The sequence below is a fragment of the Apium graveolens genome, chromosome 1 (genome assembly GCF_009905375.1).
Source record: "Apium graveolens cultivar Ventura chromosome 1, ASM990537v1, whole genome shotgun sequence".
Lineage (NCBI taxonomy): Eukaryota > Viridiplantae > Streptophyta > Magnoliopsida > Apiales > Apiaceae > Apium > Apium graveolens.
The window spans coordinates 173,543,205-173,558,057 of record NC_133647.1 but is presented as its reverse complement, the minus strand read 5'-3'; positions in this window follow the sequence as shown (position 1 = coordinate 173,558,057).

The window sequence follows — 14,853 nt, the reverse complement described above, 5'->3', positions numbered from 1 at the left end:
TTTTAAATAGTCTAACTAGGTGAATGCGATTATTGGATTGTTACAAATTTTAAATTTGACCAATTTTTTGAACCACAGGTTAAATAAGTTTCACGCTCCCTATTAATTAATGATGAATAACTTATTAAAGATTGTTGGCGGATAAATTCGATACCACCAAAGTTTGCCAAAAAGTTGATGAAGTATGACAAGAGGAAGTTCAAAAGTGTCGTAAGAGATGTCTTAAAAATATTATAAAATATAATATTTTAGTAATTTAAAATAATAATCTCGGACTTCCACAACAATATCTCGTAGTTGTGTTTTATTATTAAAAAATATTATATCTCAGCTTGTTAAAGAGGGGATAATTATCTTCTTGATCACATGTTCGAATCTCAGAGGAGGAGAATTTATGATTATGCCTCCTGAGTCAGAATATGTCGCTTAAATGCGGTTTACCTTGATTCACGTGGTTTACAGGCTATTGCGTGAGTGCGTAGGGTTTACCCAGTGCGCACCCGAAGAATAGCGGCTGCGGGTTACCAACGATAAATAAAAAAATAAATAAAATAATAAATATATAAATATATATATATATATGGAGTGAAAGTAAAACATGAGAGAGAAGATATGTGAAAAAAAGTAGGGAAGTAAATTTTTTATTGAAAAATTTGAATAAGGCATTCCTAGGGGGCCTTACAAATGATGCATTTGATGGATGTTATAGTATTTTAAGGCACAATTAAGACATTGTTGGAGCACCTAATTATTTAAAATGCCTCAGATTATAGTTTGAGATAACAATTTAAGCCACCATTGGACTTGCTGTAAGGTGATTAACAAAGGGTATCCCTAATAGTACTCCAAATATCCAGATTTGAAAAAGATTACTCAAATTTCTCTTCAATATTGATACAAATAATAATTCAAATTTGGATCAGTGAACAGTGGCGCATTCATGGATCCAAATTAGTTTAATATAAAATAATAGTTTTCTTGTTAATATATTAAAAATTTATTTGTGATTAATTAATCAATATTAATGATATTTTATATCTTAATTAATGAAATGAAAGTATTTTTCGTTAATTAAAAATACAATCTTTATTATTTTTTCCGTATATTACAAAAAAACTGTCTTTGATTTAAATAATTTATCAAATATAATATAAATAGTTAATAATGGTTAAACATTAATGTTAAAAATAAAGAGTTTAATATAAAATTTATGTATTTTAATATGTAAAAGATAATTTAAATCAAAATTTCGATCACCTTGTTGGAGTTCATCAGAATTTGGATCAATTGATAATCCAACCTTGAATTTTTGGATCAAAACTGTTGGAAATGGAAGTTGAGATTGTTGGAGTTTGAGTTTGTTGGGGACTTGGTGAAAGAATGTTAAAAATAATATTCCCTCTGTCCCAACCATTACTTTACAGTTTGCTTTTTGGGATGTCCCATCCAATTTTTTACATTTCAAAACTTACCAAAAATAGTTAATGGGTCCCACCACTTTCCTACTTTTTCTCCTTTGCACACTACTTTTACTCAATCATCTCCTATTTATATATTAAAAATCAATAGGTCCCACCACTTCACCCATTTCTCTTTCCCTTTTTCACTACTTTATACATATTTCTTAACCTCCATGCCCAAACCAAACGTAAAGAATTGGCTGGGACGGATGGAGTAATTTTTTGGTTCAAATTGCTGAAAATACTCATTCTGGAAGCGGATGGCTGAAAATACCGTTTTGGATACGCATTTGTCAGGTATCCTGTTTTGTACTAGATACGCATTTGTCAAATAGGTCTCCAATTTATTTTATTTATCTTTTTTAAGATACGCATTTGGTAATACCCAAACTACAAATGCGTATCTTTAGTAATTTTCTTAGATACCCAATTCTCAAATGTGTATTACACTTACCCGATTACAAAATACGTAACCAATACGGTATTTTCAGCAATGTGTTTTAAAAATGGGTATTTTCAGCCATTACACCTCAAAAATGGGTATTTTTAAACATCACCTGGACTTGGTGGTTAAAAGAGTTTTTCCGTTTCGAATCCGTGTCTCTGTATTTCGGGTTTTAAAAATTCAAGCCCAACATCTATCCTATTATATAATAAATGACTTCTTGGTTAATTTACCTAATTATCCTTACTTATTAATCTATTTTTTAAAAAAATCTAATATTATTCTATTGATATTAATTAATAATATAATATTCAACATCAATTAGATTAAATACCTATGTTCTCATAGAATCTTTATTATACCAAACCCACAAACTCTCTCGAAATATTAGATAGGGAGAGCCACAGTAGCCCGAACCGCTTGCATCAAATGCCACAATTAGTTCTCTAAGTTCATCGATTATCCTGAGTTCATCCATTCTCCAAAAACATCAAAATTTGTCATCCCCATCAATTAACAGCTCTAAATAACAGATAATTTATTTATAAAAAAACCCTAATTCTCTTTCTCGATCTCGATGAGAGTCGGCCGCTCCGTCTTCCTTTAACCCTAATTCATCACACCTTTTTCACCCTTTCTACCCATCTTCATCTCTATCTTCATCCTCTCTTTTCATCCATACAATATTTTTTCCATTTGTTTTTAACTTTCTTTCAATAAATATCGGATTTTGTTCAAAAATTCAGTTCTTTTTCGTTTCGTTTAATTGAGTTGTTATTAATGTATTTGATTGTCTCGCTTTGTGCGATGTGTCTCGCTTTATGCGATGTGTTAAAAATGGATTTTACGGTGTATTGGGAGATCAGGATATCTCGCACCAACAACACTTTCGATAGGTTTATAGCTGGTGTCCGGCAGGTAGATAGCTGAGGTGTTTTTGGAACGGTAGTGAAAATCTGAAAATCGCATGTGCTTACCTCTCACAAAATATTTTTGTTCATAACACGAGGGCCCTCAGTTTTTGCAACTGAGTCCTTTGAACATTGTACTATCCATGGAATTAATGTGAGGGTCAATTGTGAAACTACTGTTTTCGGTGGAAATGCAGGCTGGATCGCTCGAGAAACCATTATGTTGTGAATATGTTGTGTACTTGACGATCACTTAAACAAAACATCTAAGTAGATTTTACTTAGTGAAATTATGTAGCACTCGACGGATAAGAATTATAGTCCCGACGGATAATTCATTATAGTCCCGACGGATGATTAACTTATTATCCATCGAGTGAGTAGCTTATGTAATAATAAGATTGTAGCACAGTGATGTATGCACCTTTGTATAGAATCTGTAGTAGCATATAAGTCATGTTGACTTTAACTAGATATGCAGAATAGGTTGATTAATTGTACATAAGCAATGTCTTGTAATTCTGTATAAGTGAAATGAAGTCAAGTGCCAAAATAGCTACCGACGGATGATTAACAAAGCCTTCGACGGATGATCAAATGACTATCAACGGATGTTTAACATAGCAGTCGACGGATGATCAATCAAGTCATCGACGGATGATCTGAAAGTCGATGGATAATCATATCAAGAATTCAAACATGAGTTGAACAGTGAAAGCTGACACACAGTCGTCGAGTTGGATACAAACACATTGTGGAAGCCCATTAACTGGGTAATAGAGGACGAAAAACAGCAAAGATTAAGACTGCTAGATTTTATATTTGTTCAGTCTGTTTGACTTTGTAATCTTGGTAATATATAAACCAAGAGAGTAGCAAATAAAAAAAGATATAGCTGAGAAACACAAAAACAGAGAAATCTTTGTAAGCATAATCTTTAGCATTTCCTGTATTCTCAGCAGTTCCATTTGTAAGCAGCTGTGAGCATTTCTGCACATAGAGTCCTCTCGATATATTATATATATCTCTGGTGGAATTGTTTAAATCCACCAGAAAGTTTTTAAAGACTCTTGTTTTTTAATTACTTATGTTTTGATTCATTCAAGTTTACATTCCGCATTGTGCTAATCAAAACAAATATATCTATAATCGAGTTGAACATTTTTATTTCAAGAAAAAGGTTCAAAAATTCCATTCAACCCCCCTTCTGTAATTCTTGCTATATTGTTAAGGGACTAACAATTGGTATCAGAGTAAACTCTTAATCTACAAAGAGTTTAAAGATCAAAACAATTCAGCAAGATGAACAAGAAAGATGTTGGAGTCAAGATTCCTTTTCTTGATAAAGATAATTACCATCATTGGAAGGTAAAGATGCATCTTCATATGCTTTCTCAAGATGAGGCCTACGTGGACTGCATAGAAAGAGGCCCTCATATTCCAATGAGAGCTGCAACAGGAAATGAACCATCTATTCCAAAGCCAAGACATGAATGGTCTGATCCTGATATTGAACAAGTCAGGAAAGATAAAAAGGCCATGAACATTCTGTTCAATGGTGTTGATGTAGACATGTTTGATAACATCATCAACTGCAAGACTGCCAAGGAAGTTTGGGACACAATACAGATAATCTGTGATGGTACTGAGCAAGTAAGAGAAAATAAAATGCAGCTCCTGATTCAGCAATATGAGCATTTTCACAGTGAAGAAAGTGAATCACTCACTGACATTTTTAGTAGATTTCAAAAACTACTAAATGCTCTTAAGTTGCATGGAAGGGCCTATCAGACTAAAGACTCCAATCTGAAATTTCTCAGATCTCTTCCAAAGGAATGGAAACCAATGACAGTCTCATTGAGAAACTCACAGGATTATAAGGAGTTTACTTTAGAGAGACTGTATGGCATTCTGAAAACCTATGAGTTTGAAATAGAGCAGGATGAAAGAATGGAGAGAGGAAAGAAGAAAGGAGGATCCATTGCACTAGTTGCTGATCTGGAAAAGGAGAAGGAAGTGAAGATGAAAGCTGTGGAATCAACTTCAAAGGTCTGTGAAAGCAAGGGTAAGGGGCTAGCTGCAGAAAATAAAGATTCATTGAGCCAAGATGACATGTAGGACATTTATGAGCACCTAGCATTCCTTTCAAGAAGATTTTCCAAGCTCAAGTTCAAAAAGAACTTTGGAGCAGCCAAGCCAAATAGAAATATGGTGGATAAGTCAAAATTCAAATGTTTCAAGTGTGGCTTGGCAGGGCATTTTGCAAATGAGTGTAGAAAGTCAGATTCCAGTAAGAAAAGATTCAAGTCTGTAGATTACAAGCAAAAAAAACTTTGATCTACTCAAACAAAAGGAAAGGGCTTTTATTACACAAGAGAATGACTGGGCAGCTGATGGTTTGGATGAAGATGAGGATGTCAGCTATGTCAATCTAGCCCTTATGACCAAGTCTGATGAAACAGAGACAAGTTCCTCAAACAATCAGGTAATCACTACAAACCTTGCACATTAATCTAAAGCTGAGTGTAATGATGCAATAAATGACATGTCTACAGAATTGTATCATTTGCGTGTTACACTTAAGTCTCTCACTAAAGAAAATGCTAAAATCAAAGAAAACAACTTGTTTTTAAGTGAAAGGAATAATGTGCTTGAGTCTCAGTTTGTTGAGTTTGAGAAACTAAAAATTGAGTGTAGGATTGCCAAAGAGGAATTAACTGAGTCCTTGAAAAAGGAAGAAATTTTAAAGAAACAGCTCGATCGTGAACAAGAGGTGATTAAAGCATGGAAAACATCCAGACATGTTCATGCTCAAATCACCAAGGTTCAAGGAATTGAGTCTTTCTGTGATGAAGTCTGGAAAAAGAATAAGGAAAAATTAGAACCTATTTTGGTAGATGGGTTGCTGACAGATGTAGACTCGACGGATGATGAGGACTATCCGTCGGATAACAAAAAGTGTTATCCGTCGGATAACAAAAAGTGTTATCCGTCGAATGATAAAAATCCTCATCCGTCGGCTGTAAGCAAACCCATTAGCAAATCCAAATTAACCAAGCTAAATGATAAGTATGGGTCTGTTTCCAAGAACTTTGTTTCAGGAGAGTCAAGTCAAGCTAAGAAAGGGAAAAAGGCTAATGTTGGTCACATGACTGTCAAACAGTTAAGTGACAGACTTGAGAAGATAGAGGTAAAAACAGAGACTAAAAGGAAAAACAATAGGAATGGTAAAGTAGGGATTAACAAACACAATAACTACACACCTGATAAATATGCTCCTAGAAAAATCTGTGTCAAGTGTGGTAGTGTAAATCATTTATCTGTTAATTGCAAATCTGCCATGCCTACTCCCATGTCTGTTCAGCCTCAATTCTCTAACATGAATGCCATGCCTCCCATGCCTGTTAATGCTATGCCTACACAGAACATGAATGCACAGTTTGCTAATATGCCATTTGCACCTAATCCATATTATGCCGCATACAATATGCCTCAAATACCATTTAGCATGCCTTACTGGAATAACATGTTTGCACCAAGCATGCCATTTCCTGTTAGCCATAACATGCATGATAATTCTGTTGCATCTAGTGGTTTCAAAGGCCCAACCCAAATGACTAAGGAAGAATCTAAAATTCCTAAGTCAAATGAGTTAAGACCTAAGAAATAGAAGAAGAAAGCTAACAAGGAAGGACCCAAGGAAACTTGGGTACCAAAATCAACTTGATTTGATTTGATGTGTGCAGGGAAACAGAAGGAATCTTTGGTACTTGGATAGTGGTTGTTCAAGACACATGACTGGTGATTCTACCCTGCTCACAAAGTTTAAGGAGAGAGCTGGCCCAAGTATCACTTTTGGAGATGACAGCAAAGGTTACACTGTGGGATATGGCTTGATTTCAAAGGACAATGTCATCATTGAAGAGGTTGCCTTAGTGGATGGTCTCAAACACAATCTGTTGAGTATCAGCCAGCTTTGTGACAAAGGCAACTCAGTAACCTTCAACAAAGAAGCCTGTGTTGTGACTAACAATCAAAACAACAAAGTGGTTCTCACTGGTGTGAGAAAAGGAAATATGTATCTAGCTGACTTCAACTCAACTAAAGCAGAATCTGTAACTTGTCTTCTTAGCAAAGCAAGTCAAGATGAAAGTTGGCTATGGCAAAAAAAACTATCCCATTTAAACTTCAAGACCATGAATGAGCTGGTAAAGAAAGAACTAGTAAGAGGCATTCCTCTAGTGAAGTTTACAAAGGATGGACTGTGTGATGCCTGCCAAAAAGGGAAGCAGATTAAAGCATCATTCAGGAAGAAACTTGATTCATCAATTGAAGAGCCTCTGCAACTGCTTCACATGGATTTGTTTGGACCAGTCAATGTATTGTCTATTTCAAAGAAAAGATTTTGCCTAGTAATTGTAGACGATTTCTCAAAGTTCTCTTGGACATATTTCCTAAAGTCTAAAGATGAGGCTAGTGAAATCATCATCAATCACATAAGGCAAGTTAACAATCATCCTGATTTCAAAGTAAGAAGAATCAGGAGTGACAATGGAATTGAGTTCAAGAACTATGTCATGAGAGCATTTTGTGATGAAAATGGGATCTTGCATGAGTTTTCAGCAGCAAGGACTCCACAACAGAATGGAGTAGTGGAAAGAAAGAACAGATCTCTTATTGAAGCTGCAAGGACAATGCTTGAAGAATCAAAATTACCAACTTATTTCTGGGCTGAAGCTGTAAAAACTTCATGCTACACTCAGAATATCTCTCTGATTAATCAAGCAAGATGCATGACTCTTTATCAATTGTTCAAGAACAAGAAGCCAACTCTAAACTTTCTTCATGTCTTTGGCTGCAAATGCTATATTCTGAGAAATCAAACTGATCAAAATGGAAAGTTTGATGCTAAAGCAGATGAAGGAATTTTTGTTGGATATGCTGTTGGTAAAGCATATAGAGTCTACAATCTAAGAACCAACATTGTTGTGGAATCTATACATATTGTGTTTGATGATAAAAAGATTGAAGGACTAAAAGATGGAGATTACCATGAAAGCCTCAAATTCGACAATGTTGAGATGGTAAGTGATAAAAGTGATGATGAGAGTGATCAAGAAACAGTGTCTAAAGATAATACAGACAAATCTACCACCAATGAAGCACAAAACTCAATATCCGTCGAGTTACATAATGCTTCATCCGTCGGAAGGCAATCTGTGTTATCCGTCGGAAGATAACCTGCCTCATCCGTCGGTACTCAAAATTCACCATCCGTCGGGTTATCAAAAGGAGCAGGAAGTCAAGGCAGATCACCCATAGAAAGTACCCCTTTCTCAAATCAAAGATCCACAAACTCAGGGGGAGTTTCTAGCAATCAAAACTCAATCACACATCAAGACAACATTGAGATCTCTTCATCTAGAGCTAATCTACCACAACCAAGGAAATGGACAAAAGATCATCCCTTTGAACTGATTATTGGTGATGTTTCTTCTAGAGTTCAAACCAGGAGAGCAACTCAAGAAGAATGTCTATACAACAGCTTTCTTTCAAAGGAAGAACCAAAGAAGGTAGAAGAAGCCTTGTTAGATCCTAATTGGATTTTAGCTATGCAGGAGGAGCTAAACCAATTTGAAAGGAATAAAGTATGGAAGCTGGTACCCAAGCCTAAAGAAAAGAAATCAATAGACACCAAATGGGTATTCAGAAACAATATGGATGAAAATGGCATAGTAGTAAGGAACAAAGCCAGATTGGTTGCCAAAGGCTATTGCCAGCAAGAAGGAATATATTTTGATGAAACTTTTGCTCCTGTTGCAAGACTTGAAGCCATCAGAATCTTCTTAGCCTATGCAGCCCATGCCAATTTCAAGGTCTATCAAATGGATGTCAAAAGTGCCTTTCTGAATGGAGATTTGGAGAAAGAAGTGTATGTTAGTCAACCTCCTGGCTTTGAAGATCCAAATTTCCCAGAGTATGTCTATTATCTACTGAAAGCACTTTATGGACTGAAGCAAGCACCTAGAGCCTGGTATGACACTTTATCAAAGTTCCTTTTGGAAAATCACTTCACAAGAGGTACTGTAGATAAAACTTTATTTTTCAGAAATGTTAATGGCTCTAGCATACTTGTTCAAATTTATGTAGATGATATTATCTTTGGCTCTACAGATGAGAAACTTTGTAAAAAATTTGCCAAACTGATGCAAAGTAAGTATGAAATGAGTATGATGGGAGAACTAACTTACTTTCTTGGTTTACAAGTTAAGCAAGTTAGTGATGGAATATTCATTAGTCAAACTAAATATATTTTTGATCTTTTAAAGAAGTTTGATCTAATGGATTGCACATCTGCAAAAACTCCCATGGCCACTGCAACTAAGCTTGAACTAAACACTACTGAAAAGTCTGTGGATATTTCAAGCTATAGAGGCATGGTTGGCTCACTTCTGTACTTAACAGCTAGTAGGCCAGATATAATGTTTGCTACATGTTTATGTGCTAGATTTCAGGCTGATCGTAGAGAGTCTCACTTGATAGCTATTAAGAGAATTTTCAGATATCTCAAAGGAACACCAAAACTTGGCATTTGGTATCCTAGAGATTCTGGTTTTGATCTAACTGGTTATTCAGATGCAGACTATGCAGGTTGCAGAATTGACAGAAAAAGCACAACAGGAACTTGTCAATTTCTAGGAAACAAGCTTGTGTCCTGGTTCAGTAAAAAGCAAAATTCAGTTTCTACTTCTACAGCTGAAGCTGAATATATTGCTGCTGGTAGTTGCTGTACACATATTTTATGGATGAAGAATCAATTGCTAGACTATGGTTTGCAAGTTGAAAGGATTCCTATTTTCTGTGATAACACAAGTGTAATTGCCATCACTGAAAATCCAGTGCAACATTCAAGGACAAAGCACATTGACATCAAGTACCATTTCATAAGGGAACATGTAATGAATGGTACTGTAGAGTTACATTTTGTTCCAAGTGAGAAGCAACTTGCAGATATTTTTACCAAGCCACTGGATGAATCCACCTTTTTTAGGTTGGTAAGTGAGCTAGGTATGCTTAATTACTCTTGAATTTATCTGAATTATTTTGCAAGTTGAAAAGTAGCCAGAAATTTAACTGATTTTTAGTCTTGGATGAAATTTTGGCTAAGTCAAAATTTGCATCTCGACGGATGACCATTATCCATCGAGTTGAGTCATCCGTCGATATACAATGTGCAAATAAAAATCAATTACTTTTCTGGAATCTTTTAAAACTCGACGGATAACTGTTTATCCTCATCCGTCGAAGTGTCTAAATCTTAACCGTTAATTCCCTGAACATTATCCATCGAGTATACTTACAGTTTGTAAGCATTACACGACGGATAATGCGTGGAGTTTTTATAGATTATTCTTTAAACGGCTAATTTAGGCAATTTCTATTGGGTAATTTACTTCTCTTTATTATTTTTATCCATTATTTTTTAGCAAAGTATAAAAGCTTATTTCATTCTAATCATTTTCTTTTATCATTCTCAAATTCAACTGTGTTTATTTCATTCTCTCTCAAGCAAAAATCCTCTTTCTCTTCAAGCTTTAATTCTCTAACAATGGCACCCGTAGTAAAGATCATGTCACAGACTGGGTTCATCTATGAGAAGAACAACTTCACTTCTTTGGTCAATAAGGGTATCCAGCAATCAGAAGACTATCACAGGATGATGGACTTCGTGAAAAACTGTAAACTAAGTTATGCCATGCTGGAATCGCCCACAATTTACTGTGAAGTTGTTGAAGAAATGTGGACAACAATAATCTACAACTCTACTGACAAAACCATAACTCTAACTATCAAAGGTAACGAGTTCTGTATCAATAGTGATGTAATAAAAGCATGTTTCAAGATTCCTGATGATAATATAACTGCACCACAGACTGACACTGATATTATCAATATGCTCAATTCCATTCATTATGCACTTCTTACTACAAAACTAAGTGACATTAGAAGACTAGGTCTTAGGAAGGAATGAAGTTACACGTGTGATGTTGTAACTAAAGTCTTTTCTGGAAAAATCAGTAATTTTGATTCTGTGAACATTTCCATGCTTAACCTGCTATACATGCTAGTTACCGACAAATATTACAATTTCAGTGACCTTATTGTGTATGAGTTAGGTTTTAAACTAGGTGACTTAGCCAAAAGAGGAAAGAATGTTTACTATGCTAGATTTTTTTATGCTTTTGGCTAACCATCTTTGTCAAGAGATTGTACTTGAGAACCCAAACAACAAATTGGCTTGTTGGGTTCAAGAGAGAAGAATTATTGCAGACTTGAACAGAGCCAACCATCACAGGGATGTGCCAATGTTCTATTTCCCTGCAATGCTGACACCTCGGGTAAGTGAGGTAAGTTCATCCATACCCTCAACTATTCCAATCTCCTCTATTTCTTTGACTTCAGGCATAGCTATGGCAACTGTGACAATGACCAAACAGTTGCCTACCAAAGCTGCCAAAACAACTGTAATTTCCAAATCCAAATCAAAGAAAACCCCCTCTTGTATCTCTCAAAAGGTACCAGTTGAAAAATCTACCAAAACTAAATAGGGGAGGGTGAAGGAGGGTCAGTTAGGTGAGGGAAGGGGTGAACATCAAAGAAACCCCAAGGATAAGGTTGGAGAGTTGAGTGAATCCCAGCCTAGCCACACTGCAGTTTCCCAACAAACTGCAGTGCTTAAAAAGGACAAAAGCTCACTTCTAGCTGCATCCTCCCAAAAGGATGTGGCTATTGAACAAAGCTCTCATCCAAGAGCACAAGCCAAAAGGGTTAGGGACACAAGCTCACCCCAAACTTATACTAGAAAGAAGAAATCCAAAACAACTGGGGATGCACAGGGCACACACTTAGTGCAAACTGGTGCTAAAGACATAGTCCCTGCACCTTCTCAAATTCAGTTTGATGTGGCTCCAACAAATGTGGAGTCACAGCCAAAATCTCTCATTATAGAAGCCACTGAAACACCATACTCACCAACTAACTCACTGGAAGTGGACATGATAAACACTTCAATTCCTGATTCCCCTTCTTTAACTCTGTTGGGGAAGCCAAAATCGAGTGCAAGTGAGCATCATCTTTTAGATGATTTGTTGGCTCACTTGCCAATTCTTTCAGATTCTATTGTGAAATCTGTGCCTCAAATAACTTCAATCAACACAGAGTCTACAATATTTTCTCTTCCCACCTCATTCATTTCTACTCTCTCGATGGATATTGCTCATTCGTCGAGTAGTGATTGTATCCCGACGGATAAGCTTAACAGCAGTTATCCGTCGGATAGCTTTACCACTCACCCGACGGATGTCACTTATCCGTCGAGTGTCTCTGCACAACTTCAAACTTCAATAATTTCAAGTGCAGAAGATTTAGTGGTAATACAATCACTCTTAGGACTGAGAGAGGAGAGTGCATTGAGTGAGAGGCTGGGTTGCTCCCAGGCAAAAGGAGAGGAAAAAAGTGAATTTTAGCAATCCATTTCTTCAGGATTGGCAAAAGTGAGTGAGAGGAGTCCCACCTTAGTAGGTGAAGGTGAGGGTGTGAGGGTGGGGAGCCAGGGTGAGACCCTGATGCAACAAAAGAGAGAATATGAGAGAAAGGCAGGTACAGGAGAAATAAGGATGGAACCAGCCATTGCTAGTGAGTCAATGATTGTGGATGATGCTGAAAAGGAAAGACAATTTCTGCAACATTACAAAGCTGTAATTGATAACATTTCCTTGGATGCTGACACTTTCACTCATCCTGTGTCAGCCTATCAATTGTTGGCTGCTCAGGGCAATGTGGAGGCAAAGCAGACTTTGAATTTAGTGCACACCACAGAATCTCTTCAAAGAGATAAAGCTGCTGTTAACAGGATGCCTTCTCAAGCTGGAGAGCCATCTGAAGAATTTGGAGTAAATTCTGATGATGATGACTCTAGTTCTTTGGATGGAAGCATGAACTTAGGGGGAGCTGAAGGCCCAAGTTCTGCTTTAAGTTTACCTGAATGGGCATGGGCAAAGGAATCTACACCAGGACAATTTGAGGTGTCCTTGGTCAAACAAGTAATAGCTATTCAACAGGCTCTTCAGGAAACTTCAGATGCTGGTACCAAGGCAGTTCTTCAAGCTCACCTAGACTCTTTACATCTCATGAAGATCCAACACTTAAGACAGAATATGAATGTGGATGAACTCAAAAGAGAAATAGCTGACTTGAAGACATACAATTCTGAGAAGCTGGATTCAATAATGCCATATGGTACCATGCAAGATCTATTACTAAGATTAAGGAGAGAATCAGATTCTGACAAGAAGATAACCAAGATGGAGAACAGAGTTCAAGTTATTGAGAATTCAGTGGCCTTACTTCTTCAAAATCAACAGACTCAGACAAATCTTCTTATGCAACTGGCTAAAGCACAAGGCCTAACTCCTCCAATTGATGATAACAAAAAGGGGGAGAGAGAATTAAGTAAGGGGGAGAAAGGACCAACTGAGGGGGAGACACTTCAAGTTCAAATCAGCAAAGTAATTGTACCTTCAATTACCATCTCCAAGCCACCAGTTGCAGATGGTATAGATCTAATCAATACAGCAGCAGAAAATTTGAAAGATGCTGATAAAGGAAAGTTGACTTTGATCAACTGGAAAAAGATTGATGAGAAAATACAGAAAAAGTTTGAATTAGTCAAGGAACCAGTTCAGTCAGCCATCCATCACTCTCATGTCAAGCCAATCAGTGTGAATGGGATGAGCATGAACTATCTGGAGAAAGGACAATCTTCCTGCATCAAGACTACAAAGGCTGCGATCATTCTTAAACCAAGGGCAAACTATCCAAAGTCATCTTTGAAGAACCCTATGGATACTGTGTATGAGACACCCAAGCCTGATGAAAAGAAGCTTATGTCAAGATCTATTGTCTTCTACAAAGATCCAGCTGATTCAGCCTCAAGAAAGAGAATTGCAAAGATATTCAGAAATGGAAAGGAAATTTGTGTGGTAGCTGGACATCCATAATTTGCTCAAGCAAAGAAAGAAGAAAAAGCCAGATTGAAGCAGGAAAAGAGGCAAGCTGCTCTAGATGCAAAGAAGTCTAAACAAAAGAAAGAACAGTTTGCTATCTTGGCCAAGCTACAGGCTGTGAATTCTGCTCAACAAATTCCCTCTCAACCATCTCAAGCTGCTGAATCAAAGAAGAAGATTGAAGAACAGAAGAAATCCCCAAGAAAGAAAGAACTGGCTAAAAGAACAAAAAGGAAACTGGATGTTGTTGACAAGGAATTGGAAGATCAATTTCCTAAGGAATCCACTCAAGCTAAAACTCAAGCATCAAAGCCCTCTGTGGTATTTGAAGACATAAGGGTGGTGGACCCCTACAGGAACATACATGGAGAGCCTATTGTGCCAAAGGATGAGCCAATAGAGTGGGATAAATTACCAATTCCTGACTTCAACTTGCCAATCCTTACTAAGCCAAAAAGGACAAAATCAAGGGCAGTCAAGAAAGTGAAGCTGTCACCTCTCAAATCCAAGTTAGTAGTTAAAGCTCAACCCAAGGTCAACAGGGGAGACTACTTGTACTTGTGTGACATCAAAGAATTCTCAGATCTAAACCTTATCTGGAGGAGCTGGATGAAGTAAGGGCAATTGATGCATACAGAAACCTACCTGAAAGGTTGTGTTGTTCAAGTTACAAAGGGAGGAGGGAGATTCGGTGGCCTCTTCACAGGATACTTCAAGAAAGCCAAGATGTGTTGATCAAAGTCTATTCATCCTTCAAGAAAAACTTTGGGTTCAATGTAACTGCAAGAAGATTAGTATTGAAGAAGATTGAAGAGCTAAGGAGTGTTAGAGACAAAGTTGCACTCCCCAAGACTCTTATCATCCCATACATAGGGAGAAGAGTGCATCTAAGGCCCTACTGGCTGATGGAATTCATGGATGACAAGGGTGTGAGAAGATTCTTCAGACTAGAAGACCATTGAGTATCTCTA